We start from the raw sequence: 25916 nt of genomic DNA on the forward strand, positions 1-25916 counted from the left end.
AGAGTAGTACAGAAAGTGTAGTATGCCGAAGCAGTGAAGAGAGTGGTAGAGGGCGATGGGTATAGGGTAAGGGATCTTGAGAGGTTTCCTGTGAGTAGGCAGAGATCAAGAGAGAGTGATGGGAAGAATATGTGCTTCACTAAAGTGGATTTTTAGCATTTATAACCATGGTTGTTAATTGTACTGCAGAAATGGATCGAAAGTCACAGAAAATAGGGGTTGTGGTGGCAGCCGCAGAGAAGTACATTGGATTGCCCGAATTTACTGCAGAACAGCTGCAGGGAGTGTTGAGTGGTAGTGTAATGTCCTCTCACACCGTTAGTCTGAAATAGGACTAGACAGGGTTAAGTAGTGGAATGGGTGGTGTTTTTACTTTATAGAGGGCTAATAGGGGTTATGGCAATTTTCCTTTTCCCTAAGTTTGTATTATTGTATCAAGGAATATAATGTAGGTAGGCCGTGAATTACCTCACACACCATTACAGTAGGTGGCGATGTATACACCTAAAAGTTGGATGTGATCCGCCAACCAAATCCCAAAGAAGAAAAAGTGTTAGAGACTGGAAGTTGAGCGGAGATTGGTCTCCTATGCAAGTTTCCATGTATTGTCTATTTGGGTGTTTGCCGTGATCGCACTGAACCAGTGTCTGCGGGATGAGTGAGGAAGTGGGTGGCTGCGCTGGCGACAAACTGGGGCTGTGGAGCAAGGTGGTGATCTTAGAGCAGAAAACTGAGAGAGGCATTGGTACAAAGCAAATCTAGGAAGATACATGATTCTTCCTATGTTCCCCTACCCTTTCTCTCTCTGGGCCATTTTGCACTCAACTGAAAGCCTCTATTGACGTCAGGTTTCCCTGCCGTCTGTCTCGTTCTCGTTTAACACCGAAGGCGGGGCCATTAGTGATGTCTCCAAGCAGTCTCAGACCGGGCGCGTTCCAGGACAGGGAGATGTTAATTTTATTTTGTGGGGATATGGTTCTTATCAGGCACTAGAAATTCGAGAACCCATCCTCACCCTTTCCATGTTGTCTTGTCTGTCTTTCCCCCTCCCTATTTGTCCCATAGCAGTAGAGTCCATTTGAGGGGTTGGCAGAGTAGAGCAGGGCCAAGGGTGGGTTCCATCTTGTTTGCAGCACCAGAGCGAGATTGCAGCACCTTCCCTTAGAATAATTATCTTGTTGCAGTGGCATGTTAGAATAATTCACAGTGTACAGTGGAATTAGATTTGTGGTGCCTTTCACCATATTGTTGCTGTGCCATTTCAGAAAAATGCAGTGTGTTGCAGTGTGTCACTTTAGCATGTTCAATATTTGTAACTCACCACCTGGACTTGGTTTCATGTAGCAACATTTGAATTTCTGTTTTTTGCACTGGATAAAAGTAGAGACTGAGAGCTACAAAATGGTACATCATATACTGAATTTAAGGAAACAATGGGAAAGTAATTCTGCTTTGAAAGTTGAAACTTGTAAACTCACTTTTGAGAAAACCGTCTTTCAATGTTTTGGTACTACTATTGGAGAGCCCTTCTTTGTGTACACCCATTCAACATTGTTCACACCCTCTTTTAAGCCTTAGCCCCACCCATCTCTTTAAGGGTTGATTTGTGCGTTCTGTACCAACTTACCAGCTACTTCCAGATATCTTTATGTACATATTCTTTATCCCTTTACACTTGTAAGGTAGTAGTTTTGGAATTGTTAGGTTAGATTACTCGTTGGTTATTACTGCATTGTCGGAACTAGAAGCACAAGCATTTCGCTACACTTGCATTAACATCTGCTAACCATGTGTATGTGACAAATACATTTGATTTGATCTAAGAGAAAGAGAGAGAACAGGTCATTGAACATTACTCGCCCTAGAAGAGCTGGTTAGGCTGTTATGTTATCCAGAGCTTTGGTGACTGCAACTGTGCTGTCAGATTGTCCATTTGTAAATTCAGAGCATTTCGGGTTCAGAGCTCACACTGGACGCTCTGGCCAATAAGTATGGTTGTTCAGAAAGCTCTGACCTCACAACTACAGTCAAGCACCCAAGCTAACTGGCTAACATTGGCTAGCTACTTCCAGACACATAATGAGAGAACACCCCACTCTGACCATTTTACTCACCCTAGCAGAGCTGGTTAGACTTTTTCATGTTATCCAGAGCGTTGCTGACTAACTGTGCTGCTGGCAACAATTGAATTTAATTTCATTGCCGGCGTTTACTGACACCGGACATATTCAATGGGTGCTGAGCGTTCAAAAATGCATCAGTTATTCTACGCTCTGGCACACTTAAGTCGAGTGTCTTTTGTTAAGAAATGTAGCTAGATAGCTAAACAATGAATCCCAACGCATGACGTAACGTTAGTTAGCGAACCAGCCATCTAACGTTAGCTAGCTTGCTAACAGTACACTTCAACTTGAAATGAAAATACTTTAACAAAATACTCCACTCTAATTTGGACATGACGTGTAGCTAGATAGCTAAACAATGGACCACAATCAACTCATGCTGTTACTACCCTGCATGAATCTGCAGGTAGCTAACCACCCAGGTTCTAAGGCAATAACTAGTCAAGCAAATAAAATAAATGTTTATTTGTCACATACACATGGTTAGCAGATGTTAATGCGAATGTAGTGAAATGCTTGTGCTTCTGGTTCCGACCATGCAGTAATATCTAACAAGAAATCTAACAATTTCACAACAACTACCTTATACACACAAGTGTAAAGGGATGAATAAGAATATGTACATAAAAATATATGAATGAGCGATGGCCGAACGGCATAGGCAAGATGCAGTAGATGGTATAGATTACAGTATATACATATGAGATGAGTAATGTAGGGTATGTAAACATATAAAGTGGCATTGTTTAAAGTGGCCAGTGATACATTTATTGCATCAATTTTTAATTATTAAAGTGACTAGAGATGTTGGCATCAACCACTCAATGTTAGTGATGGCTGTTCAACAGTCTGATGGCCTTGAGATAGAAGCTGTTTTTCAGACTCTTGGTCCCCGCCTTGATGGACCTGTGCTGACCTCACCTTCTGGATGATAGTGGGGTGAACAGGCAGTGCCTCGGGTGGTTGTTGTCATTGATGATCTTTATGGCCTTCCTGTGACATCGGGTGGTGTTTGTGTCCTGGAGGGCAGGTAGTTTGCCCCCGTTGATGCGTTGTGCAGACCTCACTACCCTCTGGAGAGCCTTGCGGTTGTGGGTGGAGCAGTTGCCGTACCAGGCGGTGATACAGTCCGACAGGATGCTCTCGATTGTGCATCTGTAAAAGTTTGTGAGTGTTTTTGGTGAAAAGTCGAATTTCTTCAGCCTCCTGAGGTTGAAGAAGCGCTGCTGCACCTTCTTCACCATGCGGTCTGTGTAGGTGGACCATTTCAGTTTGTCCGTGATGTGTACGCTGAGGAACTTAAAACTTTACACCTTCTCCACTACTGTCCCGTCGATGTGGATAGGGGGATGCTCCCTCTGCTGTTTCCTGAAGTCCACGATAATCTCCTTTGTTTTGTTGACATTGTGTGAGGTTATTTTCATGACACACACCCCGAATGCCCTCACCTCCTCCCTGTAGGCCGTCTCGTCGTTGTTAGCAATCAAGCCTGCCACTGTAATGTCGTCTGCCATCCTCTTATCCCTGAGTGATAATAATCATTACATTTTAATGTAAGTATTTAGATTTTAGCTTCTATATCAAAATATTCTATACTCTATTAAAGTCAGGGAAATCAATACAAAAAAACACACTTCAACATTTCAAACCCTTCATTCTGGATTGTACAACCCACTTAGTATGGTAATTCTATAATCATGATAAAGGTTAAACTTTATTAATGGGAGTGAGTATCAAAAATACACAACGGATCTGTAGATTCAGAGGTGAATAAATCGCTTGATGTTAACCATTGTTTCCATATTTCTTTCCACACTTGGGTTTCATTGACCTAACTGTCCCTGGGACATCCACCTAGTCAAAATATAATACCCTGTTGTTTCATTAAAAATTCTGCTAAGACCTTCAAAAGGTTGGCGCTGGCTCATCAGCTCAGTGTTCCACTTAATGTAAACAGGTTAAGGGTTTAGAGAACCTTACTCTAAACGTGTTAAAAGAAAACAACCTTTAACCAATACTGACTTACAGCATGTTAATAATATTTCAAAGGAAGAGAAAGAGAACACGCTATAACAGTTTCACACCAAACTTGCTAAGAATGAGATTGTTGCAAGGTTAGCCCAAGCAACAATCTAGTGTCTCGCCTCACGTTTTTTAGGGCATAGCTCTGTCACTAGAAGCCTTGTCGTTCCAAATTATAATTGTGGTGTCAGGACAACAACCTTTCCCTCAACTTGAGAAAGACAAAGGAGCTGATCGTGGTCAAGAGGAAAAGGAGGGGCGAACACACCCCCATTCACATTGACAGGGCTGTAGTGGAGCGGGTCAAGTGTTTCAAGTTTCTTGCTGTCCACATCAACAACAAGCTATTATGGTCAAAACGCATCAAGACAGTCATGGAGAAGGCATGACAATGCCTTTTCCCCCTCAGGAAACTGAAAAGATTTGGTATGGGTCACCAGATCCTCAAAAGGTTCTACAGCTGCATCATCGAGAGCATCCTGACCGGTTGCATGACCGCCTGGTATGGCAATTGCTCGGCATCCTACCATAAGATGCTACATAGGACAGAGCATATGGCCCGGTACATCCTGGGGCCAAGCTTCCTGCCAACCAGGACCTATATACTAGGCTGTGTCCGAGGAAGACCCCAAATCTTTTCAAAGACTCTAGACACCCAAGTCATAAACTGTTCTGTGCTACCGCATGGTAAGCAGTACCAGAGCGCCAAGTCTAGGTCTAAAAGTCTCCTTAACAGCTTCTACCCCCAAGCCTCAAGGCTGCTGAACAATTAATCAAATGGACATCCGGACTATTTGCATTGACAGACCCCTTTGTTTTTACACTGCTGCTACTCACTGTTTATTATCTATGCATAGTAACTTTACCCCTACCTAAATGTACAAATTACTTTGACTAACCTGTACATTTACTCGGTACCCCCTGTATATAGCCTCGTTATTGTTATTTTTATTTTATTTTTTACTTTAGTTTATTTAGTAAATATTTTCTTAACTCTATTTTCTTAAAACTGAATTGTTGGTTTAGGGCTTGAAAGTAAGCATTTCACGGTAAGGTCTATTTGGCGCATGTGACAAATAAAGTTTGATTTGATTTGATCTTGAACCAAGTGGGGACAGCGGACTGGGATAGGAAGAGATTTAATATGTCGTGCGTGCTCTTTTTTAAAAAACCTTTATTTAACTAGGCAAGTTAGTTAAGAACAAATTATTATTTACAATGCCAGCCTAGGAACAGTGGGTTAACTGCCTTGTTCAGGGGCAGAACGACAGATTTTTACCTTGTCAGCTTGGGGATTGATCAAGCAACCTTTCGGTTACTAGTCCAATGCTCTAACCACTAGGCTACCTGCCGCCCCAAATGCAGTGGTTTGCACTTTCAATTTTGCGCTAATGCTACCATCTATCCACAGTTTTTGGTTTGGGTAGGTTATAATAGTCACAGTGGGAACAACATCCCCTATACACTTCCCGATGAACTCAGGCACCGTGTCCGTGTATACATCAATGTTATTCTTAGAGGCAACCCGGAACATGTCACATTCTGCATGATCAAACCAATATTGAACCATAGATTCCGATTGGCCAGACCAGCGTTGAATAGACCTTAGCACGGGTACTTCTTCTTAGAGTTTCTGCCGATAGGAAGAGAGGAGCAGAATGGAGTCGTGATCTGACTTGCCAAAGGGAGGGCGGGGGAGGGCCTTGTAGCCATTCAGGAAGAGAGAGAAACAATGTTTGAGTTTTTTGATGTGCGAGCATTACAGGCAATGTGTTGATAGAACTTCGGTAGCGTTTTCCTCAAATTTACTTTGTTAAAGTCCCAAGCTACAATAAATGCGGCTTCTGGATATATGGTTTCCAGTTTTCACAAAGTCCACTGTAGTTCCTTGAGGGCCGTTGTGGTATCGGCTTGAGGGGGAATATACATGGCTGTGACTAAAACCGTAGAGAATTCTGTTGGAGGTAATACGGTCGGCATTTGATTGTGAGGTATTCTAGGTCGGGTGAACACAAGTACTTGAGTTCCTGTACATTATCAGAATCACACCATGAGTAAGATAACCATGAAACATACACCACCGCCTTTCTTCTTCCAGAAGAGTTCTTTATTCCTGTCTGTATGGACGGGCCAGTATATCCGGAGAGAGCCATGATTCCGTGAAACAGAGTGTGTTACAGTCCCTGATGTCTTTCTGGAACTAGATCCTCACACTGAACTGGTCTACATTATTGTCCAGGGACTGAACGTTAGCAGTAATATACTCAGAAGTGATGGATGGTGTGCACGCCTCCTGAGTCAGAGAAGTCCACTCTGAATACCTCTTCTCCGCCGGATTCGTCTTGGAGCAGCCTCTGGGATAAATTAAATTGGATTTATGGGTTTTGTCTGGTCTAGGGGTTTTTGTATGTTTATAGGGCTGTTTCCTTTCTAGGTAGTTTGTAGGTCTATGGTTGCCTAGATTGGTTATCAATTAGAGGCAGCTGTCTATCATTGTCTCTGATTGGGAACCATATTTAGGCAGCCATATTCTGTGGGTACTTGGTGGGTGTTTGTCTTATGTCTTTGTGTCTATGCACCAGATAGGACTGTTTTCGGTTTTCACATTTGTTGTATTTTGTAAGTGTTCTCTCTTATCGTCTATATTAAACATGTTGAACACTAACAACACTGCATTTTGGTCGGAAGAAAACCGTTACAGCAATAATAATTAATTATTTGTAATTCAACATTGTGTCTTGATTTTGTGTGTACAGTAGGAAAAGGAAGGGATGGTAGAGAAGGCAAAAATATTAGGATTACATAAAAATGTATCTCCCAACCCAATGTGATGGTTTTATGTCTGAACCCAGCAATATAGTCTAATTTGCCCAGCAGTTGGGTAAAGGGCTCACCCAATGCACTGGGTAAGAAGCAAAACCCAAACCCACTGGGTTGAATTAACCCAATGCTGAGTTTGTCCAATATTGATCCAGCGCTGGGTTGTCGAAATTACCCAAATTGGGTTATTTTTAACCCAGCATTTTTTGGTAGTAACAATTTATTTTGGAAAAATAATGTGAATTGCCATATTAAGCAAAACTCAATATCTACCTTTTTTTTGTTTTCTGATTGTTTCCAGTGCATGCATACATTCAACAAGCTTTGGACGAAGGACTTCCAACTTCCAAAGTTCACTCAAAAAGGCAATGGTTCTGAACTGGGTTGGATTTAGTTATTGTTGTTACTTATTACAATTTTGTTAATGAACTTTTAAACTTCCATTTGTAAATATATTCCTCAGTTATCACTTATCTCATGTAAATAATTATGTAGTTATCCTTTTAAACATCCGAAGGTCAACATCCCAATAGTGTTCACATTTCTCTCATGTAAATGTTGCAGCTACATTAAATTATTTTTTTATTTATTTGGGATATATGCAATCTTTGCTATTTATAATCACTATGCTGATGATTTCAAGTTGTATTGGATTGATTTTTCTCTTAAAGACTTTGAATACTGAATGTCTTTGAATGTTGTTTAGTATATTTACTACTTTTTAGTATGTTTAGTTTTTTCTCTATGAAGTAAGTTCATTTAAAGTTATGTGATTTGGTTTATGTCGATACATCTGAATGTTATTTAACACACAGTAACCAAAACCTGATCTCATTTGCATATTCATACTGCGTTTGAACCAAACAGAATGTTCGCTACAAATTTCCCACAATTGTTGGCCAGAACTTCACAAGTTGCCGCATATTTACCACAACAGTTTGCAACAAAACTAATTTGCATGTGAAAATATGAGCTTTCTGCAAATTTGTGGTAAATTGGCCAAAGACTTACCACAACTGTTAGCCAGAAGCCAGTTTTTTCAGTAAGGGTTCATCACTCCTAACTTATACTGAACAAAAATTTAAATGCAACATGTAAAGTGTTTCATGAGCTGAAATAAATGATCGCAGAAAAGTTCCATATGCACAAAATGCTTATTTCTCTCAAATGTTGTGCACAAATTTGTTAACATCCCTTTTAGTGAGCATTTCTCTTTTGCCAAGACAATCCATCCACCTGACAGGTGTGGCATATCAAGATGCTGATTAAACAGCATTATCATTACACAGGTGCACATTGCACTGAAATGTGAAAGGCCATTTTAAAATGTGCAGTTTTGTCACACAACTCAATCCTACAGATGTCTCAAGTTTTGACGGAGCGTGGATTTGGCATGCTGACTGCAGGAATGTCCACCAGAGCTGTTGCCAGAGAATTGAATGTTAATTTCTCTACCATAAGCCGCCTCCAACATAATTTTAGAGAATTTGGTAGTACCTCCAACCGGCCTCACAACTGCAGTCCAATCAATCAATCAACCATTAGCAGATGTCACAAAGTGCTATAAAGAAATCCAGCCTAAAATCCCAAACAGCAAGCACTAGAGATGTAGAAGCACGGTGGCTAGGAAAATCTCACTAGAAAGGCCGGAACCTAGGAATAAACCTACATGGGAACCTGGCTCTGAGGGGTGGCCGTTCCTCTTCTGGCTGTGCCGGGTGGAGATTATAAGAGTACATGGCCATTAAAGCCAGATTGTTCTTCAAGATGTTCAAATGTTCATAGATGACCAGCAGGGTCAAATAATAATCACAGTGGTTCTAGGGGGTGACAGGTTAGTACCTAAGGAGTAAATGTCAGTTGGCTTTTCATAGCCGAGCATTCAGAGGTTGAAACAGCAGGTGCGGTAAAGAGAGAGCGAGTCGAAAACAGCAGGTCCGGGACAAGGTAGCACGTCTGGTGAACAGGTCTGGGTTGCATAGCCGCAGGCAGAACAGTTCAAACTGGAGCAACTGCATGACCAGGTGGACTGGGGACAGCCAGGAGTCATCAGGCCAGGTAGTCCTGAGGCATGATCCTCAGGTCCTTTGGGAGGGGAGGGAGAGGGAGAGATAATTAGAGGGATCATACTTAAATTCACACAAGACACCAGATAAGACAGGAATTACACCAGATAAAACAGACTGACCCTAGCCCCCCGGCACATAGATTATTGCAGCATAGATACTGGAGGCTGAGACGAGGTGGGTCAGGGGACACTGTGGCCCCGTCCGACAATACCCCCAGACATGGAAAACCAGGCAGGATTTAACCCCACCCACTTTGCCAAAGCACAGCCCCCATACCACTAGAGGGATATCAGCAGACCACCAACTTACTACCCAGAGACAAGGCTGAGTATAGTCCACGAAGGTCTCCTCCACCTCACGAGACAAAGGGGGCGCAAAACTGGACAGGAAGATCACTTCTGTGACTCAATCCACTCAAGTTGAGTATAGCGAAAAAATCCTGGCACTATTTGATGCACCCCTCCTAGGGAAGGCATGGAAGAGCACTAGTAAGCCAATGACTCAGCCCCCGTAATAGGGTCAGAGGCAGAGAATCCCAGTGGAGAGAGGGGAGCCAGCCAGGCAGAGACAGCAAAGTGCCTTGCCGTTCACCTTCGCACCACTGGGCCAGAATACACTCAATCATAGGACCTTCTGAAGAGATGACTCTTCATTAGACTTAAAGGTCGAGACCGAGTCTGCGTCTCTCACATGGATAGGCAGACAATTCCATAAACATGGTGCTCTATAGGTGAAAGTCTTGCCTCCAGCTGTTTGCTTAGAAATTCTAGGCACACCATGGAGGCCTGCGTCTTGTGACCTACGTGTAGGTAGGTACGGCAGGAACAAATCGTAGAGATAGGTAGGAGCAAGCCCATGTAATGCTGTGTAGGTTAGCAGTAAAACCTTAACCGGAAGCCAGTGTAGAGACGCTAGCACTGGAGTTCTAGTCAAGATTTTAGCAGCCGTTTTAGGCACTAAAATGTAGTGCTTTATCCAGGTAGCCAGAGAGTAGAACATTGCAGTAGTCTATTTTAGAAGTGACAAAAGCATGGATTAGCTTTTCTGCATCATTTTTGGTGTAATGAGTCACTCAGAAAGCGGATGAAACTGTGGGTTTACACGATTGACGAATTTCTGCACAAACTGTCAGAAACTGTCTTGGGAAAGCTCATCTGCGTGCTGGTCGTCTTCACTACGGTCTTGATCTGACTGCGGTTCGGCATCGTAAGTGAATTATGCAAGGAGCACTAAAGCATGCATGAGAGCACCAGCTGTTCCAGACGACGTGGTAGCCGATGTGAGCAAGACCTTTAAACTGGTCAACATTCACAAGGCTGGATTACCAGGACGTTTACTCAAAGCATGCGCGGACCAACTGGCAAGTGTCTTCACTGACATTTTCAACCTCTCCCTGAGCGTGTCTGTAATACCTACACGTTTCAATCAGACCACCATAGTCCCTGTGCCCAAGGAAGCGAAGGTAACCTGCCTAAATGATTGCCACCCATAGCACTCATGTCTGTAGCCATGAAGTGCTTTGAAAGGCTGGCCATGGCTCACATCAACAGCATCATCCTGGGTACCCTAGACTCAGATCCACAGATGACACAATCTCAATCACACTCCACACTGCCCTTTCCTACCTGGACAAAAGGAACACCTACTGTATGTGAGGATGTTGTTCATTGACTACACCTCAGTGTTCAACACCATAGTATCCACAAAGCTCATCACTAAGCTAAGGACCCTGAGACTAAACACCTCCCTCTGCAACTGGATCTTGGACTTCCTGACGGGCCACCCCCAGGTGGAAGGGGTAAGCAACAACATGTCTGCCACGCTAATCCTCAACTACAAATTAAATTGTATTTGTCACATGTGCCAAATACAACAACCTTACAGTGAAATGTTTACCTACAAGCCATTAACCAACAATGCAGTTTTAAGAACATACCTAAAAAAGAAAGAGATTTAAATAACAAATAATTAAAGAGCAGCAATAAAATAACAATAGCGGGGCTATATACAGGGGGTACCGGTGTCGCAAATAGTCTGGGTAGCAATTTGATTAGATATTCAGGAGTCTTATGGCTTGGGGGTAGAAGCTGTTTAGAAGCCTTTTGGCGCTCGGTACCACTTGCCTAGGTAGCTGAGAGAACAGTTGATGTCTAGGGTGCCTGGTGTCTTTGACCATTTTTCAGCGGTGCATGCTTAGGTCCCTCCTGTACTCCCTGTTCACCCACGACTGTGTGACCAAACATGACTCCAACACCATCATTAAGTTTGATGATGACAACAGTGGTAGGCCTGATCACCGACAGCCATGCTTTTTTGTATTTTATTTGGATCCCCATTAGCTGTTGTAAAAGCGGCAGCTACTCTTTCTGGGGTCCACACAAATGAATCTATATGTTTTGTTCATGACAGTTTACAATCTAAGGAAACGCCAAGTAATTTGTCTCCTCAACATGTACAACAGCCACACCATTCATTGCCAAATTCAGCTGAAGCCAACCATATTGTCGTGGAAATGTCCTCTATTTACCAAATCATGAGAGCAAACCACACACAAGTCAGAGTTAGTTATCACAAAGTCCATCTTTAATTATATGAGCTCTATCACAACCCTGTGACTCTCAGATCAATTCAGTGTCTATCAATGAATTCTCTGAGAGTCCCTTACATATTGCAACTGAGATCCTTTATAGCAAAAGACACACATAGCCAGACAGCATTGGCATAATTTATCGTTCAGCTTTGTCTCCTAAACTATATTCTTTTCTCAAACTCAGAATCATAAAAACCAATCCTCCATATCAACAGGCATATATCAAATCCATCCTATCTTGACAAGATCACAGAGACACATTTACTGGCACACAGACATTGTGGAGCCAAGAGATACACGCTTGACCTCTCCCCTCTCTCCGGCCCAAGCAACTTAGTCTTGACAGAGACCAGATGACTGCAAACCCCACCACAGTATTATACAAACACATTCTGATGAGAAGTAACTTACAAACATATGATGAATATTAAACATCTTACCTATGTTACCAACTAATTCTGATTATTCCCCAACAATATACAATACTCTTAGTTTTAGAGATGTTCAGGACCAGTTTATTACTGGCCACCCATTCCAAAACAGACTGTAACTATTTGTTAAGGGTTTCAGGGACTTCATTAGCTGTGGTTGCTGATGCGTATATGGTTGAATCATCAGCATACAGTTGAAGTCGGAAGTTTACATACACTTAGGTTGGAGTCATTAAAATGTGTTTTTCAACCACTCCACAAATATCTTGTAAACAAACTATAATTTTGGCAATTAAACACTGGAATGGTAGGATGTGCAGAGGATGAATGTGCAAGTTGAGATACTGGGGTGCAAAGGAGAGTGAGATAAATAAATAAATAAAATCAGTATGGGGATGAGGTAGATTGGATGGGCTATTTACAGATGAGCTATATACAGGTGCTGTATAGCTGCTCTGACAGCTGGGGCTTAAAGCTAGTGAGGGAGGTAAGAGGCTCCAGCTTCAGAGATTTTTGCAGTTCGTTCCAGTCATTGGCAGTAGATAACTTCATTTGACTCAACTGGAAGTGTACCTGTGGATGTATTTCAAGGTCTACCTTCAAACTCAGTGCCTCTTTGCTTGACATTACGGGAAAATCAAAAGAAATCAGCCAAGACCTCAGAAAAAAATTTGGAGACCTCCACAAGTCTGGTTCATCCTTGGGAACAATTTCCAAACGCTTGAAAGTACCACGTTCATCTGTATAAACAATAGAACGCAAGTATAAACACCATGGGACCATGCAGCCGTCATACCACTCAGGAAGGAGACACGTTCTGTCTCCTAGAGATGAACATACTTTGGTGCGAAAAGTGCAAATCAATCCCAGAACAACACCAAAGGACCTTACAAAGATGCTGGAAGAAACAGGTACAAAAGTATCTATATCCACAGTAAACCGAGTCCTATATCGACATAACCTAAAAGGCCGCTTAGCAAGGAAGAAGCCACTACTCCAAACCGCCATAAAAAAGCCAGATTACGGTTTGCAACTGCACATGGGGACAAAGATCGTACTTTATGAGAAATGTCCTCTGGTCTTATGAAAAAAACAGTTTGGCCATAACGACCATTGTTATGTTTGGAGGAAAAAGGGGGAGGCTTGCAAGCACCATCCCAACCGTGAAGCACGGGGGTGGCAGCATCATATTGTGGGGGTGCTTTGCTGCAGGGGGGACTGGTGCACTTCACAAAATAGATGGCTTCATGAAGGACAATCATGTGGATATATTGAAGAAACATCTCAAGACATCAGTTAAGTTAAATATTGGTCACAAATGGGTCTTCCAAATGGACAATGACCCCAAGCATAATTCCAAAGTTGTGGCAAAATGGTTTAAGGACAACAAAGTCAAGGTATTGGAGTGGCCATCACAAAGCCGAAAAAGTGTGTGCGAGCAAGGAGGCCTTACAAACCTGCATCAGTTACACCAGCTCTGTCACGAGGAATGGGTCAAAATTCACCCAACTTATTGTGGGAAGCTTGTGGATGGCTACCCAAAACCTTTGACCCAAGTTAAACAATTTAAAGGCAATGCTAGCAAATACTAATAGAGTGTATTTAAATTTCTGACCCACTGGGAATGTGATGAAATAAATGAAAGCTGAAATAAATCATTCTCTCTACTATTATTCTGATATTTCACATTCCTAAAATAAAGTGGTAATCCTAATTGACCTAAAACAGGGCATTTTTACTAGGATTAAAGTTAGTAATTGTGAAAAACTAAGTTTAAATGTAATTGGCCAAGGTGTATGTAAACCTCTGACTTCAACTGTATATTTTTTGCCCCACCAAGATTTACATGCTAAAATCGCCACTGCAGACATTTGAGGTTGGATTAATATATATATTTTTTTTACTGTCTTTACTCATTTGACAGACAAATAACCTAATCACACTGCGACAACACTGTTATTATTTATGTTTACATCATTTCTTCTGTCTGTGTGTTTGTATGATAAACCACTGCAGCCCTTACACTCATTACCTTAAGTTTACAAATGAAGTTGTATAATTGTATTGCAAAGGACAATGACTATGAATGTGCAAATAAAATATATTACAATAGCAAGTGTATGTCCATGTCTTTCCCACCATTTTGCGACAGAGACTGTGCTCCAGGGTGCAGTACATCTTCCAGGTGTGGAAGGCCGAGGAGGGCGTCATCTCTTTTACACTGCTTCCAGAAAGCCATCCCCTTGGAGGCGGAGGCATACACGTGCGAGGCCTGCATGGTGGACGCCATAGGTGAGTGGCCATTTTATTACATTTGGGGTCCATTTCTCTCCTTATCTCTTAGCCTTCATTTTTACTGATACAGGCCACAAACAAATTAACATGAAGGATGGCTTTCGGGAGTATTATTTAACATGTGTAGTTCGTAACTGTCAGTGCAGATGGAGAAAGGGGAGACAAGGAGAAGAAACCGGTTTAGACTACTGAGATGCAGCCTGGTTGTACTTTCATGTTTTAAGATAGAAGTCTTGTGATAATCACCAAAATGCAGATAATATCCCAAGTACATTGCAATTTAAGTGTTTAATCTCTCATTTATCATTTAAAAAAAATCTAATTTAGAGGTATTTTAATCATCAACTGTTTTTTTAATTATATTCTCTCATTTCATTTCCAATATCAGTGGGTAACATGATCCAACACATGGCTCAAAATCAAGACCCCCTATAACGAAAGGAACTAAAACGAAATAAAGACAGTTTTAACGAAACAGTCTCATTGCAGGGTTGAAGATGCTGACCAACCAGAAGTGAAAGGAAAGTACAGGGTGATGATCATGTGGTAGGTGAAGAGGAAGTGGAGCTGGCCGAGGGGTAAAGGCAGCTCAGGCCTCCAGGGCAGGACAGTAGTGACCCCCAGAGGTGAGAGTTGGGTACTGCATCTTAAAACATGCAACAGAAAATTACAAATATGTTTGCTTATTGGACAAGGTCAAGACAGCACATCCCCGTTTCATTTAGTTTGGGAATGTTTTATTTTGTTTCGTGACTAGTGAACACGACCATGCAAACAAGAAGGGAGAGACTCATTATAGAATATGTCTATGGAGAGATGGCGCTGTCAGCTAATCTGTCGCTTTATGGCAGGGATTTGACAGGCTTTTGTTCCAGTCCAGCTTTAATACACTTGTTTATGCAAAAATGTGTCTAAATTGAAGACTGTGTGAGTTTATTGAAATGTGTTAGTGCTGGGTTGGAACAAAAGTCTGCTAACACTGGGTTTGTCCTCCACTACTGGGCGATGACATGGATGATGATAATCTGTTAGGCCGACACACGTAACATAAATGGTAGTAGTGTCTGACGACAGACTGGGATGCAATGACTAATGAAGAACTTTGTTACGATACGCAGATTTTTAGCCACATCATTTGGACAAATCAAGATTTCGCAGGTGCTCACATCTTTAACATTTCGGAAGGCGAGGGGACATTTGGCCCATAGACTTAACCAAAACCGTCTGAGAGTTTCTGTTTATAGCTGTGGAGACTTTGCTAGTCTAGTTAGTATCTTTTCAAACACGTCTCCCCCAGAACTTAATTGAGCATCTGGCTCAATACGCAATATTTTCACTGGAAGGCCAAAAAGATCATCAAGGGCATCAACCACCCGAGCCACGGCCTGTTCACCCCGCTATCATCCAGATCTCAAGGTCATCAGACTGTTAAATAGCCATCACCATCTGGCTGCCACCCAGTTACTCAACCCTAGCCCTTAGAGGCTGCTGCCCTATGTACACTAGTCACTTTATTAATGTTTACATACTGTATTTTAGTAATTGCTCATCCTAATATTTATATGTTTCTTAATTCCATTATTTTACTTTTAGATTTGTGTGTATTGTTGTGAATTGTTAGATACTACTGCACTGTTGGAGCAAGGAACACAAACATTTCTCTACACCCGCAATAACATCTGCTTAATATGTGTATGTAACAAGTAACATTTGATTTGATATTTTAGTTATGGGTGTGCTAGATTTGGATGAAAATAATGATTCTGACAACTAATAATAATTCTTATGATCATAGTTGTAATTAGGGGTGTGAATGTGTAGCCCTTTCCTGCAGTCAATAACCATAAGCGCCCTCTATTGCCTCATGGGTGGAATGTTAATATTTTTCAGAATTGATGTATATTTTTATTTAAACAGACCAAAATCCGGTGTTTCTATGTCAAAAAGTTTTGTTATATTTCAGTCTTCTGTGATGTTTATAAAGTGTAATATTGGGATGCAAACTCAAAATGTAATATATTTCAACTCTATATCTGGCATGGTACAGGTGTCGTCCTGTTTTTAAGCCCATAACCATCTGTGTGAGGTGTATACATTTGTTTCAAAGTAGATTTGTTTAAGACTACTAATAATTACTCTGTGTGACCCTGATTTAGGCCCACTGCTGAAAAAAAACAGGTTAAATGTTTGAGATTCAGCCTATGACTGCAGTAGATAGAACATAGCGGGCATACCCAATAGGACCATATTCTGCATTGAGTTGTTCTTATCGTTTTAATGGAAAAAATGGCAGTGTAAATGTTAAGATTTTTTTTCCTTTGTTCCATCCAGTCATAATTGTTGTTATTATTATTATTATCAGGCATTTGTCTAACTACCCCAAACCAAAATGTCACGAAGCCATCCAGATATGGGTAAATATGTGGAAGAAATTGTATATTTTTTAAAGATGAATGAAAAACACTAATCTTGAATAGATAAGTATTCAAACCCCTGATTCAATACATGTTATATTCACCTTTGGCAGCAGTTACAGCTGTTTGGGTAAGTCTAAGAGCTTTGCACACCTAAATTGGACAATATTTGCCCATTATTATTTTTTAAAACTTTTCAAGCTCTGTTAAGTAGGTTGTTGATCATTGCTACACAGCCACTTTCAAGTCGTGCCATAGATTTTTAAGCAGATTTAAGTCAAAATTTCAACTGGGCCACTGAGGAACATTCAATGTTGTCTTGGTAAGCAACTCAAGTGTATATTTGGCCTTCATGTTTAGGTTATTGTCCTGCTGAAATGTGAATTTGTCTCCCAGTGTCTGTTGGAAAGCAGACTGAACCAGGTTTTCCTCTAGGATTTTTTTGCCTATGCTTAGCTCTATTCAGTTTCTTTTTATCTACCCCAAAATATCCATAGTCCTTGCCGATGACGAGCGTATCCATAATGATGCAGCCACTACCATGCTTGAAAATATGAAGAATGGTACTCAGTGATGGGTTGGATTTTGACCAAACATAATGCTTTGGAGCAAAAGTTCATTTCTTTGCCACATTTTTTTTGAGTATAACTTATTTGCCTTATTGCAAACATGATGCATATTCTGTACATTTTACTCCGTCATTTAGTTAGTCTTGTGGAGTAACTACAATGTTGTTGATCCATCCTGTTTGCTCCTATAACAGCCATTCAATTCTGTAACCGTTTTAAAGTCACCAATAGCCTCCCAGTGAAATCCCTGAGCACTTCCCTTCCTCGCCGGCAACTGAGTTCAGGACACCTGTATCTTTGTGGTGATTGGGTGGGTGTATTGATACACCACCCAAAGCATAATTAATAACTCCACCATACTCTAAGTGATATTCAGTGTATGCTTTATCTTTTTTTAATCCAAATCCAATTATTTGCGATTTAATGGCGAGGAGGCAGAATAAAAGCAGGGGAAATATGCATACTATTTTTATGAAACACCAGTCAGGTTGCAGCAGTATGTTTTTTCAACCCTGGTGTGATTAACTGAATGCGATACACAACATCCGGAACTAGCATTAGCCACTGGTGGTGGTGGACAAGGTGTTTCATAAAGAAAATATGCATTTTTTCCTGTTTTTCCCCCACCTTCTTGGCTAACATCTGGTTTTCAGGGTACAGTATTTTCATCCGAACTTCAGTTTCCCATGTAAGATGGAAGTGGGAACTCAGCTCAAGCGTCTTTCAACACCTGCTACGTTAGGTTAAATGCCAGGAGCCTTGTGGATTTGACAGCTTTAACACAGTTCCACCTCTGACAGTTAAAACATCAGCTATGCAGATGTCGGCTAAAGAGGATTTGATTGAATCTGGCCCATAGGATCTCTATTAGAGGTCGACCGATTAATCGGAATGGTCGATCAATTAGGGCCGATTTCAAGTTTTCATAACAATCGTAAATCGGTATTTTTGGACACTGATTTGGACGTGTTTTTTTTTTACACCTTTATTTAATCTTTATTTAACTAGGCAAGTCAGTTAAGAACACATTCTTATTTTCAATGACGTCCTAGGAACGGTGGGTTAACTGCCTCGTTCAGGGCAGATTTTTACCTTGTTAGCTCGGGGGATTCAATCTTGCAACCTTACAGTTAACTAGTCCAACGCTCTAACCACCTGATTACATTGCACTCCACGAGGAGACTGCCTGTTACGCGAATGCAGTAAGCCAAGGTAAGTTGCTAGCTGGCATTAAACTTATCTTATAAAAAACAATCAATCAATCATAATCACTAGTTAACTACACATGGTTGATGATATTACTAGTTTATCTAGCGTGTCCTGCATTGCATATAATCGATGCGGTGCGTATCGTTGCTCCAATGTGTACCTAACCCTAAACATCAATGCCTTTCTTAAAATCAATACACAGAAGTATGTATTTTTAAACCTGCATATTTAGCTAAAAGAAATCCAGGTTAGCAGGCAATATTAACCAGGCAGAGTCAAGTGTATATGCAACAGTTTGGGCCGCCTAATTTGCCAGAATTTTAAGTAATTATGACATAACATTGAAGGTTGTGCAATGTAACAGGAATATTTAGACGAATGGATGCCATCCGTTAGATAAAACACGGAACGGTTCCGTATTTCACTGAAAGAATAAACGTCTTGTTTTCGAGATGATAGTTTCCGGATTCGGCCATATTAATGACCTAAGGCTCGTATTTCTGTGTGTTATCATGTTATAACTTAAGTCTATGATTTGATAGCGTAGTCTGACTGAACGATGGTAGGCAGCAGCAGGCTCGTAAGCATTCATTCAAACAGCACAGTCGTGCGTTTTGCCAGCAGCTCTTCGCAAGCACAGCACTGTTTATTACTTCAAGCCTATCAACTCCCGAGATTAGGCTGGTGTAACCGATGTGAAATGGCTAGCTAGTTAGCGGGGTGCGCGCAAATAGCGTTTCAAACGTCACTCGCTCTGAGACTTGGGAGTAGTTATTCCCCTTGCTCTGCATGGGTAACGTTGCTTCGAGGGTGGCTGTTGTCTTTGTGTTCTTGGTTCAAGCCCAGGTAGGAGCGAGGAGAGGGACGGAAGCTATACTGTTACACTGGCAATACTAAAGTGCCTATAAGAACATCCAATAGTCAAAGGTTATTGAAATACAAATGGTATAGAGAAATAGTCCTATAATTCCAATAATAACTACAACCTAAAACTTCTTACCTGGGAATATTGAAGACTCATGTTAAAAGGAACCACCAGCTTTCATATGTTCTCATGTTCTGAGCAAGGAACTTAAACGTTAGCTTTCTTACATGGCACATATTGCACTTTGTTTTTGCATTATTTAAACCAAATTTAACACGTTTCATTATTTATTTGAGGCCAAATTGATTTTATTGATGTTTTATATTAAGTTAAAATAAGTGTTCGTTCAGTATTGTTGTAATTGTCATCATTACAAATAAAAAAAAAACATTAAAATCGTCACGATTAATCGGTATCGGCTTTTTTTGGTCCTCCAATAACCGGTATCGGTATCAGGGTTAAAATCATAATCGGTCGACCTCTAATCTCTATGGCAGAAACAGACAGCACACTGGGGCAAACCGTAAGCAATTGAGGGTGATCTATTGTACTATTCACAGGTGGTTGGTTTCACCTTAATTGGGGAGGACGGGCTAATGGTAATGGCTGGAGTGAAATGACTGGAATGGTATCAAATAAATCAAACACATGGTTTCTATGTGTTTGATGCCATTAAATTCTCTCCAGTCCAGCCATTATTATGAGTCGCCCTCCCTTCAGCAGCCTCCACTGGTGCTATTACACATGGAAACATTCAAACTTTTGTAATGTGTTCTTATTTTTGCTATCTATCTTTAGACAAATAACAGCATAATGGGTCACAAATTCCTCTGTGATTATATTATTCAAGTGTTATTTCATGGAAAATACTGCAATGACCAGAGAAATGTATAATGTATGAGAACACTTTGTAACAAATCATAAATGTATAAAATTAACTTCTAGTCAAATTCCAGGCACACTGTTAACCATTTGGAATTCGAATGACATGCCTTCCTCTGTTTTCACTGTATATTTTAGTGTATACATTTATTATATAATGCCTACTAAATACCGCAATCACTAAGGGTGGGTTAGGATGCACTTACTGTTTCTCCAAGACAATTCGTGGGGCTATTGCCTTCAGGACATATTCTGTCCTCGATCTGTCAAACTAGACAAACTTATAATTTTACAGTAGGCGCATGTGAGCTAAATATGACAGTCCCCCATATTGTGAAGGAGTAAGGGGCTAAAACGTGTCTTCAGATTTTCAGTTAAAGTTATGTAAACTATTGAGGACAATTCACATCTTTAAACCTTGGTAATAACTGTCTATGGTATATTTAGCTATTATTTGTCTCACTGAGATTAAAGATATATATATATATTTAGTAAAAGAGACCTGTAATATCTGCCTTTCAAAATCCTTATGACCCTCAGTCAAAAAAAATGTACTCACAGAATCATATGGATGGTTGGATATATACATTTTATTCCCCCTTCTCCCATTGCCACATAAGAAAGCTCCAACAAGCATGATCAAGATTTTATATGATGCTATGTCTACTTACACTCTCCATACAAGCCTGTGGGGGAAATACATAATATATATGCACAATAATCAGCACATCCGGACGATATCCCCTCTGACGTTTGGTTGGCGTGGAAATCGGGGACACAGTAGCATTCATTGTTCAGCGAGCTTTTCCACTTAGTTAAACCCACCGACAGCAATGAATGTTGATTGTGACCTTTGCTGTGGTTAGAGGCTGGAGGATTGGTTTCTCTGTGTGTGTGTGTGTGTGTGTGTGTGTGTTTAGGAGGGGGGTAGATGCAGAGGGGTGGAGAGGCAGATAGGGCCATAGTGTTCATCTTCCTTCTTCCTCTGGTCACATTGAGAGTTGGGCTGGCCACAGGGTACACTCAACGGTCGATGGTTTTTGTCAATTTAACTCAAACTCACCGACAGCGTTGAATGTTCACCGGGGAAAACAGGGCCTGATGGTGAGTCGGGCTGACAGTCGGGCTGACAGTTTGCTGCTTCGAGATGAGGAAAGATGAGGAGAGCAATAGGCAGGGCTGGATTACCGAATGGAGGTCAGGGGCCACCACCCAGATAGCAAAATGTGTAGAATTGCAGAAAATTAGCTATAAAATTTCAAAACTTTCTCTCAGCCTCATGGCAAAATATGAACAATAGCATGAGATGAGCTATAAAAACAGAAAAACTAACATTTTCTCTTGTGTAGAGAAATGTGTAGAATACTATTACAAAACTGCTTTTTCTTCAACACAAAATGTGTTGAAATGCAGTTTCTCAAAAGAGACCCGCCTGGAGGTCGGTGCCCCGGGCCCCAAAAGCAGTAGTCCGGCCATGGCAATGAGCAGCTGGGACTCTATTGCTCCCTCTCCATCCCTCTTTTATTCTCCCTATTTCTCGCTCATCCCTCTTATTCTCTCTCTCCATCCCTCCTTTATTATCTCGCCCACATCTATTCTCCCCCTTTCTCCATACCTCTATTCTCTCCCCATCCCTCTTTTATTCTCACTCTTCATCACTCTTTTATTCTCCTATTCATTCTTGTTTTATTCGCTCTCTCTCTTCCCTCTTTTATTCTCTCCCTGTCCCTCTTTTATTCTCCATCCCTCTTTTATTCTCTCTCTCATCCCTCTTTTATTTTCTCTCTCTCTCTCAGAGCTAGAAGGACACCACAAAGACATGGCCATTGTCCCTTATGTCTTAAGTCACTTTTCAGACGCCTCCATTTACCTGTTGTTATAAGAGGATGGCTATTTAACTTTGAGTGTTTTATTATACTTAAATGACTGAAACCATCTCATATTGCTCACCCACGTGAAATATATGTAGAGAGACTGAACGCTTGGAAATGAATTGCAGACATCTTCTCTGCTTCCTCTTGGTCTCGTCCTCTGGCATAGATGAGAAAGCAAGGGAGAGAAAGAAAGGGAGGCATTAAGAATTCAAATATGCACTTCGGTTGGGTTAATAAACCTAAACATATTAACATGTCAATTTCCAATAAAGCCCCATTTGTTTCACAGACCGTTCAATGTCCTGATTGCCAATTGTATACTGAGTGGCACCCCCTTTCCCTATAATGTATAGTGTACAAAACATTATGAACGCCTTTTCTTTCCATGACATAGACGGACCACGTAAATCCAGGCGAAAGCTGTGATCCCTTATTGATGTCACTTGTTAAATTCACTTCAAATCAGAGTAGATGAAGGGGAGGAGACCTGGTTAAAGAAGGATTTTTTAAAGCCTTGATACAATTGAGACAAGGATTGTGTGTGTGCAATTACGAAGGGTGAATAGGCAAGACAAAAGATTTAAGTACCTTTGAACGGGGTATGGTAAGTAGGTGCCAGGTGCACCAGTTTGTGTCAAGAACTACAACGCTGCTGGGACATCCAGCCAACTTGATACAACTGTGGGAAGCATTGGAGTCAAAATGGGTCAAAATGGGTCAAAATCCCTGTGGAATGCTTTCGACACATTGAGGTGTCCATGCCCCAACGAATTGAGGCTGTTTTGAGGGCAAAAGGAAAGTGGGGGTAGAGGGTAGTATAATGCAATACAATGTTCTAATATAATATTTTTTGTCCTAATATAATTATTCAAAGCATTTCACACATTATAATTTTGCTCCGAGTTTAACCTACAGTTCAGCGGCTTATTTGTCTTAGACAAATTTAATGCAAGGTAATGTACTTCACTTTTTGTTAAACTGTACGCGGAGCAGGAAAACACATTTGTTTTCACTCTCGGTAGCGGTTGAGGCTTTAGTCATCTTTTAGTCATCTTGAAAGTCCTGACTCATTTGAGTCTTGGTAAACAGCGCACCGTGAGAGCGCTAGGGGTGGTTTCTATCGGCATGTAGTCTATCGGCATGTGTTGCTAGCTACCTCAACTGAAAGACCTTAGTGTCAACACAACCTGCTGAGTCATGCTAATTGATAGCATCTGAAGTTTCACTATGATGTGGGGACCTTTCAAAGGCAAGACAGTCATCTGCATTTGTGACCACGCTAAAAATCGGTGCATGCACTCTCATGGAATGTGTGTGGCGCTTTTTCAATAATTAATGTGAGTAATACTAAAATGTGTTCAGTCATTTAATTTAATCTAAATGTAATAATGAACAGAATGTGACTGTCTTTCAAGGATGTTTTTTTCTCAAAGGTGGACAAAGTGAACAGGAGATTATCTATATGTTGACCCTTCTTCATTAGCTAAATTCTCTTGTCTATTCCGTACTGCAAAAAAATGTACTAATTCCTAACCAGGCCTTTATTAGCTTGCTCTGGAAACATGACCAAAAGTACAGCCAGTCCTTGCTCGAGGGCCACATCAAACTCCCTGAACCCTGGCCCCTTATTAAGCCATTGGATTGACATTGTGCGAATTGACAGAAGCGGATCAGCAGAGGTAATGGCAGTGTACTCCAAGGTCTTCTATGTCCAGAGGACGAGCATGACTCAGACTGGTTTGGTCAAGAGTCAGAGAGAAAGAGATGGACCCTGAGCTGACGTCCAAGCCCAAATCGGAGTGACGGGGCTGGGCATGACTGCCGACGGGCCGGAGGAAGTGGAAGTCTACAGTATATGGGGCTAGGGGGGGAGGAGGGGGTAGTCTTTTTCACTCAGACAAGCTGGTCTTAATGGTATGAGCAGCTCTGACATTTGACCACTTCATTGTTGTAAGACGATGGTCGGTTGGAGACCACTGTGAATGTGCGACTCAATGTAAAGGCTTTGTGTTAAAGTGATTTCCCCAATAGTCAAAGCATACAGAACAAGGTTGTACATAACCTTCTCTACAAATGTCTCCATTGCTGAAATGGAGACGATTTGATCTATTTTTGGATGAATGAGAAAGAGAAGACATAGCCAAATTACAACCACATGTATTGGGACCCATATCTAAAAACAACAAACTCTAGTGACAAATCGTTTGGCGCAATCAAATTACGTAAAAATAACAATGGGAGCTGTCTGCACATTGCTATCGTAGCAGTGTGTGAATTTTAGACTATTTTACAACTCAGAGAGCTCCATTCAGACATGAGGGGGTGCAGCGATGACACAAGGAATATTTTGTGACAACTGGTTAGGGACAGCCAGGCAACACAATACAATACAATACAATACAGGACAGACTGGTTTCCTCGCAGGGCAGCAGGCTACTGGGTTCATTAGGGAAGGGATTGGACAACAAAAATTTGAGTTTCTAATTGGACAAGTCCAGGTAGTCCCTCCTCGTTTCAGGCTGTTTTCATCCATTTGGTGCCAAATGAACATGACCCTTTTGGTGTTACTGACATATGAGACTGGTTGGGCAGTAGGCACACTTCATACACTGTAGTTATGGGAACTTGTAATCTTTTGGTGTAATTAGTTACATGTACAAGTAAGGAATTTAACAGAGCATTTGGTAAGTTAATTTTTTATTAGGCTACACTATAATAAAACATTTTCATAGACCTCATCTGCAGTAGTTACAACATATAACTACTTTGGCATTAGGGTAAAGTAATGTATTGCAGACAGGTTGTCTATCTGAGGAGGAAATTCCTTCCTGTTTTTTTGTTAGATTTACAAGCTGCCAGTAGGTACAGACTGGTTAGCTCAGCCCGTCTGCAGCTCTCTCACACACACTATGTGATCTGTTTACCTCCATCTTAATGCTCACCTGCATCTCACCTTTGGGTGTGTTTGTGTGATCTTCTGGCTTCTTCTGTCTCTTCACAGCTGAATGGTCTCTCGAGTTGTTCTGTGACCTGCTGTCATGCACGCACGGACACACACACAAAGAAAAATATAAAATACAAGGATACTATTTTGACATTTGAAATAATATTTTTTTCTGCAATTCTACACATTTCACTATGTAGTGGAGATATTTTTTTGCTGTTTTAAAGCAAATGTCCTGCAATTCTACACACTTTGCTATGGAGCAGAAAGAAAATATTGCAGTTTTAGAGCTTTCCTGCAATTCTATTAATTTTGCCATGGCTAATGCAGTATTCTTAAACATAATCAACAAAATCAATATGAATAAAAAAATAAATAAATGTATTCTCCCTGACTGTCTAGCTTTTATTTTGGTGATTGTTAGTTCTCAAAGATGAAATAATAAAAAATAGGTCCATTATATTTTCTACATATTTTCTATCTGATTTTAGTCATTTAAGTTTAATCTGAAAGCATTTTTCCATCACAAAAATTATTAACAATAAAAAAAGTTTTGGACCAGCCCAAGGATTTCAATTGCATAAAAATCCCTGAAAAATACTTGAAGACATTTAAAGAACAATGATAAGAGCACAGGCAAAATATACTACCCACAAAGCCACACACACTCCCTCTCGCTGCACTCAAACACACACACCCTCTATGTAACAGGCTGGGTTTGATGGGGTTGATTACAGTAATTGTGTGTGTGTGTGTGTGGGATCCTGTGGCAGGAATGCCATACACACACACACACACACACACACACA

At 40.9% G+C, this 25916-nt stretch overlaps 1 long non-coding RNA gene across 8 annotated transcripts in view; it reads right to left on the reverse strand.

Moving 5' to 3' along the window:
- Nucleotides 1-6230: 6230 nt before the first annotated feature.
- The window catches only part of LOC118964617 (uncharacterized), a 52824-nt gene continuing 33138 nt past the window's right edge, over nt 6231-25916 (reverse strand). Inside the window, exons 3-5 of one of the 8 annotated variants that reach the window (XR_016496120.1) lie at nt 25117-25196; nt 22240-22320; nt 6231-9050 (exon numbers count right to left, since the gene is read on the reverse strand). This is a non-coding gene — a long non-coding RNA (uncharacterized LOC118964617). Of the gene's footprint in view, nt 9051-21973; nt 22321-25105; nt 25197-25916 lie in introns of those variants that run through there. The other 7 variants (XR_016496123.1, XR_016496121.1, XR_016496124.1 and 4 more) reach the window with 7 other exon arrangements.

This window comes from Oncorhynchus mykiss, chromosome 5, assembly GCF_057628025.1.
Source record: "Oncorhynchus mykiss isolate SJ-2025 chromosome 5, ASM5762802v1, whole genome shotgun sequence".
NCBI classification, from domain to species: domain Eukaryota; kingdom Metazoa; phylum Chordata; class Actinopteri; order Salmoniformes; family Salmonidae; genus Oncorhynchus; species Oncorhynchus mykiss.